Below are 7,012 nucleotides of genomic sequence, written 5' to 3' on the forward strand. Positions count from 1 at the left end.
CTGTGTGTTTCTCTCTCGGATACTCTGCCCCCCCTCCGTTACTGGCATATTCGCTTACAGGAATGTCCATTTGAAAATAGTCCAAAAACATGTCACGCTGTTATGATAATCCATGTCTTCATTTTCTTTTTTAAGAGAGGTTTATCATTATTATTGGATCACATGCACAAGAACAAAGTATCATGTAGGTGTAGCAACCAGTTTCTTGACCATTCCCTCCCTGAGGCTTGAAGCTTTTGTCCCCTTATCCCAGGACTCTCCATTTAATCCCCAGCGTCTCCTCATCCCACCTTGCTCAGCCCTTAAAATGTCCTGTGCAAAGATTTTCTTTTATGTTGTAGTTGGAAAAGACAGTGCGTATAGGAGTGTTGCAAGGGGGAGAGGTCATAATGGAAACCAGGGGTGACTTGGACGCAGCTAACAACATCTTTTACAACAGACTAACATTCACATGCAGGAGTCAACTATGAGAACACCGAAAAGCAATTGTTTTAATGTCAGAACTTAGTAGTTACATATGAATGCAAAAGTTTATTTTAATATAGAAAGGTATCTGCCCAAGAAGTGATCCCAAAAGAGGATAGAATCAGTGTCACGTGACACCTTTTAGAAGACCTGCATGGTGAGAAGCCTTGTAGGATGTTGGGCTGTTTGTAAAAGATCCAGGGATGGTTTGCTCAGGCAAAGGAATAACGAGTTACAATAATGAGTCTTTCAATCAGGATGTCTTGATCAGCTGTGCCAAAGGAAGAAGAAATATTCAACTGCACAACAACTGAATACGTGGATTTGAGCTACAAATCAAATATATGAGCAGTGTTGAAACAGTGTTTTGTGAAAGAAAAGACCGCGTTCCAGCAACAGAAACCTCCATAGTGTAGAAACCACAGGACTACAGTTTTTCAAAAGATTAGTCTTCAGTAATAGAGTATCCATTTTTTTTTTGTTGTTTTATACAAGAAAACATGATTTGTTGGCACTCTAAGGCCAGTCATACGCTTTATGAAAACAGTTTGGTCCATCAGTCAGTACACGGTTCTGCACTGCAAACCATTCAATATGATCATCACTTAACTGGAAGGCGGTCAAAGATACCGATTTTAACAACAAGGAAATAAACAGATTCGAGGAATTGACTGCTAATGCACAAAGGTCAGATTCTGCTGTCAGGTAACATGATTCATTTTGTATTTATTCATATGAATCTTTTCATTAGAAGTAGCAGTGATTAAAGGAGTGATTCCCTTTATGATTACTGGTTAATTGGAATTTTACTTTATGCCATTCCCCTACTTTTCCCAGCCATGTGATGGGAAGATGACATCATTTTTCTCTCTGAGTTAGCATCTTATGCAATAATCATAAGGTTGCCGCATACAGCTAATAAGTTGATCCAAAAATCTTGTCTAACCTGTCAGTCCTATCAGATGAAGAAGGCGAGCACAGTATATTAATTTATGTGAAAACAGATAATCCTAATCCAGTTTTAGGTTAAGTGCCCTGTCACAGGGGGGAAATCTGAAGTAAAGCAAAAAATCACCAAGAGTATGTGAATTTAGACATCTAGTACACATCTGCATGTGTAAAAACAAGAATTTATACCTTCAAAAACAGACTTTTGAAGAGAGACCTGAACAAACAAATAAAGGCAACTTGGGTATAACACTTCAAAAGGCAGGATCAGCAACCATGGGGTATAGATTTGGATAGATGCAGACTGCAGCAGACAAAAGGGCTCTGAAAGGGACACTAAAACAAGTGACAGATACTAGCTTGATGGGAAAATATAGAATCAAGCAGTGAAACAGAATAGACAAGCTCTTGCTATGACTAAATCTTTTTCCTTTCTCATTCTGAGAAAGAGAAAGATTCAGACTCAGATAGAGTCAACACGAGAATCGACAACAGAATGGAAGCTGGGAAGTAATTTAAAGAGGAGCAGAAGCAAAGCTAATAGGCCAGAGGGACGTTTTCCCAACTCAGAGGCAGAGGGCAAACCAAGTGTCACAGGTCTTATAAGAGAAACAGCTGGAGAGTCAGGAAGCAGAAAAACAGATAAGGTGGTTTACTGAGGAAGTGAATGGTTGGGTAATGAGGTTAGAGGAGTACAATCGGGAAACAAGAGTTGTCAGATGGGATGAATAATGGGCTGCATGATGAGTGTCAAAGAAATCGCAAAGAAGACTCCTGGATTAACCCATAGGTGGTATTAGGTGAAATCCCTGGAGATGATGAGCCATGAGCCCATAAATTCTGCCTGGTGATGCAGCCAGCTCACCAGCTGATTTACTACAGGCTTGGCAGGGTGATGCTATAGAGCAGAGAAAGGCATGGGTATCTGAAATGAGGTTTTTAAGGTTCGGGAAAGAGGATTTTGTTAACTTTGAAGATCACACTAACAGATGTACTAAATGGAAATTCAAACTGTTCAATTAATCGTTTCAGGTCAGTGCATTTGTTTTTACATTTATTTCTTCCAAATTATTTTTAAAAGGTGTTAATGAGGAAAAGCTGAATAGAATGCCCATAGACTGCATGTGCACCATTGACACAGGAAGGTAAGAGCTTGAGTCTGTTCATTCATAATTCAGAGGTGTTGCAGCCCTGGGTGCCTCCTCAGAGCACAGAAATTCTCACAACTGTCAATCAAACAATCCTGCTAAAATTGCAGGAGCACAGCAAGCATATGCAGGGGACATAGGTTAAATAAAGGTATAGCTTTAAATTGATGGGATATGACACAATTGGAATACAGGTAGAGGGACAACAGTATAAAATTAGCCATTTAGCAGACTGGGATCATTCACAGTTATGCTGATTAACCTGCATTGTCTCTGAGGCAAAAAGCTCAAGGCAAAAAACATTACTCCACTATCTCCAACTCCTTACAAACAGTAGCAACCTGAAAAACATAATGTGTTGCAGAAAGAAAGGGAGAAATATGCTGTGAAATGTGCAATAGGCAGTGTGGTTGCAAACGGAATGCAGCCGTTTAGCACATTTCACTCAGACCGGTTTGTGACAAACTATTCCTATGGGCATAAATGCCACTATAGGCATATGAGCAAGAAAAATGAATGTGGTCCTTAGTTTAACTTCATGTCCCACTAATCTCAAGTAGAAAGGAGAAATTAGAAATACATTTAAAGTCTAAATACATGGTTACTGCTACAATAATTTCATGCATGCAAACTCTGGCTCGGTGTCTCTTTTATAACTGCTCTGCTTATCATACTCTGTTGAATCATGTAGAATATGATCTGCTATACTTTGTTGATTTACAACAACAGGATCAATAACATTAATATCAGAGAAATTCAAAAGATACCTTTGAATATAGTTGTTGACCTTTTTGTACCACTAAAATAAAAATATATGTATACAATTCTAAACTGTTAAAATGAATTGCCAAATTCTTCAAATAAGTACTTCCTATTTAGCCACAATCTACTTTCTTATGGAGAAATTATGACTCATCAGTAGGGATGGGTACCAGTATCCGGTGCCATTATAGCACCGGTTCTGACATAAACAGTAGTAGCCAGACCGAAAAGCAGCGCACATTTCGGTGCTTTTTTTTCCTGAGATGTCATACACTTTAGATTCTAGCCAATCATTTTACCTTTCCAAGGATAGTAGGCGGGCCCAGGTACGTACGTTCTTTTAGAGCAGAGCTACAGATTAAAAATGCCCAAGGCGAAGCGGTCAAAGTCTGGCTGTATTTCACAGCAAAAGATGCAAACTCAGCAGCCTGCAATAAGTGCTTTAAGCTGATACTGTGCAAAGGAGGTAACACCTCAAATCTGATGAAACACCTGGCGACGCATAGCGTTTTTTTAAAAGCCGAGAAATGCACCGTATTTGATAGCTTGCTGCGAGACCTCACACCGAGCACATCTACTGCGGGTGGGTTGCCTGTTATCGGACCCGAAGTTAGCAACATCCCCCAAAAACCCGAAGAGGAGAGTCCTGGCCCCTAGCCCTGCCAGTGTAGCAGAAATGATGATGGATGATGATGATGACAGCAGCAGCCGTTCTTCTCTGCGTGAGTAGCTTAATGTTGTTCATGTGTAAGCTAACCACGTTATTAAATTAATGCATGTAAGGTGAACTAGCAAACACCGTCGTAGTTACATGTGGCTGTCTTCTTGTTTGATGGCAGATACTCCCTTCACCCTGGCCAAAAAGGCTAAAATGACCAGAGAAAAAGTGGGAAACAGCTAAACATGAGAGGTTTTTGGACAAAGTTTGTGTTTTTTCCATTGATTAAGCACTGCTTCCAGCCAAGAGTGATGCCATAAATCCTCTATAGCTGCAGAAAAGGCTAACATTGTTATCTTTTTACAAAAAAACAGCTAAACATGAGAGGTTTTTGGACAAAGTTTGTGTTCTTCATTCTTTAAGCACCGGTTCGAGCACCGTTTAAGCACCGGCACCGATTCAAAAGTACCGATTTGGTACTGGTATCGGATAAAACCTAAACGAAACCCATCCCTACTCATCAGCAGTAGCGTGTTGGTAATCCATGAGAAGCCTTGGAGTTTCCTAAACTGAGGAAGTTAAGCATTAATGTTGCAAAAATGTGCATATGCTATACAACTCCACAAATGTTAGCGAGAGTATGTTGAAAAAAAAAGAAAAGTTTCATCCATAAATGTAACTTTTGCACTTTTGTCTCTGCCCTTTCTGCAGAATGTTCAATTGAGACTGATGCCATCTGGTTTTTTAAAAGTTTTAGCTCAAATGTTAATCCTGAATGTTTAGTTTAATGTTTTCCTGCCACAAAGTTGCACAGTAAAGTGTCCATTAAGCAGCAAACATCCACTGAGACTGAAAAATTAAGCCAAAGTGGAAGTGCCACTTGGGGCTGCTCCAAATGCAAATAAATATCCACAGAATCACAGTTTAAAGTTTTGGAGCAGAAATGCACACGTTTTTAAACACACCAATGTGAGTTATATAAGAGCTTAGTATTGTATGAATGGCAACAATATAAAGATGGACAGTTCCCATGAAATCACCTTTGGTCTTGAAGCTCCATTTTAAAACCCCAAGATGAGCATTTCCATTACTGTCATCTTTTTACTGTCATCAATTTACTAAATCGAATCAGTGTTTTACTTGGTGTGACCCAAAATAAGTGACTGAGCCCTTAAACTCATCAGGATATTGTGACAGTGGAAAGATGCTACAGGTAGGGTGAAATGGAGACAGACGATCGCTGTAGTGACCCTTAAGGGAAGCAGTCAGAAGAAAAGGAATTTCATTGTTGTTCACTTTGGGAAAAAGCAAGCAATTCAAAGTCCTGCTTGTGGTAGTTTGTCAAACTGCAATACATTAAAGTCCTTGTAAGATACAGGCTGAGATGTGGTCGTTATCTCTGCATTTTATTTGACTGTCATGATTATAATAATTCTAGTCTGGTGTTTTGAAGAAGGATAGTTTACATTTTGGTATAATTAGGATGTGGCAGTTTAAAAAATGAATAAAGCTTTATGCCAAAACCAGAAATTTATCATTCGGTTCTGCATATACTTGTACACACATAAAGCCATACAAAGTGAGTAAGAATAGGAAACCCACATGTGCAATATGGATTTAAGTCTTGCTCTCTCGGTAACAAACACACACCCACTCGCACCTCTGTGCATACAAGGCCACACTTTTTAACAGGAATGAGATGCACAGTCATACACAAAAAGCCAGAGGGGGATGTTTTGTCTTGTTAAGGCGCTGTCCTCCAGGAGTAGTTTACAGCTCCAATTAAACCTCAGTGATGTGATTCTTCTGGACACCAACAGCTAAGGTAAAAAAGCCACTAATGGCGTGTTACTCAAACTACTACTACTACAAAACATCTTACATAAAGTGTTTATACGTGGGCACTTAAAATACCATCAAAGCAAAAGCAGAGTGCTTAACAAATTATGTGAAAAAGTGCCAGTACGTTTCTCCAATTAATTGATTGCATCATCTTAGTGCTCATGCGCTAATGTAGCTTCACTGAAGAGTTTAACGGCTGATAACGCCAGCAAGGATAGGAAGCACATCTGTTAGAAAGGTTTTCTAACTGAAGTGTAAAATTAAAGAAAACAAAAAGTAGCTTTTTTCAGTTTTTGTTTACGTGCCGACTTGTGCATCACCTCCATCACTGTCAGTATAGAGGGAACAGTTGCTTGAGAGCCACACTAAACAGACAGTGGCAAAGTGGAAAGTCGAGGAAGGAACCTTTGCAAAGAACTTGAAATTATAGCCTTTTTAACACCTAGGCAACCTTTGGAAAGTTTAGGGAAGTATAAAAGCTGTTTACAGGACAACATTGATTTAGATGTTCTAGAAGAAAGTCTAAACAAGCAAAACTGTCAATTTATCAGTCGGTTTGTACCTTCACCTATGGGCATAAACTCTGAGTAGTGACTGAAAGAATAGGATTGTGGATACAACTGAGCTTCCACAGAAGGACAGCAGCGCTCTCCCTTAAGGATGGCAGGAGGAGCTCATTCTTGAGAAGCTAGGAGTAGAGGGGCATATCAACAAGAATCACTTGAGGTGCATCTGACTAAGAAGCCACCGGGTTTTCTCCCAGAAGAGGTGTTTCAGGCACGTTCTTCAAGGAGAGGACCCTGGAAGACACTGGCTATTGGTCGGCTTGGGAAAAGAGTTGGAGGACATGGCTGAAGAGGAGGAGGTCTGGGCATCTCAGCTTAGACTCCTGCCCCTGCAATCTGGACCCAGATAAGTGGCAGAAAACAGATGCATGGATGACTTGTGTATTTAGTGGCAGCTGTCTTTGGCGTGTTCCTATAACTAGAGTTTTCAGTGCCAAGAATGGTCATTTTGTGTGGATAAATCGTAATCAGTGCTGTATACACACTGATAAGAAATCAAAAATTCAATAAAGGCTGTTCTATCATATTTGCAAAAAGTCATATATCTATGCGCACACACACACACACACACACACACACACACACACACACACACACACACACACACACACACACACACACAC

The sequence above is a fragment of the Haplochromis burtoni genome, unplaced genomic scaffold (genome assembly GCF_018398535.1).
Source record: "Haplochromis burtoni strain Fernald_Lab_line unplaced genomic scaffold, NCSU_Asbu1 Contig_46, whole genome shotgun sequence".
In the NCBI taxonomy this organism is placed as follows: domain Eukaryota; kingdom Metazoa; phylum Chordata; class Actinopteri; order Cichliformes; family Cichlidae; genus Haplochromis; species Haplochromis burtoni.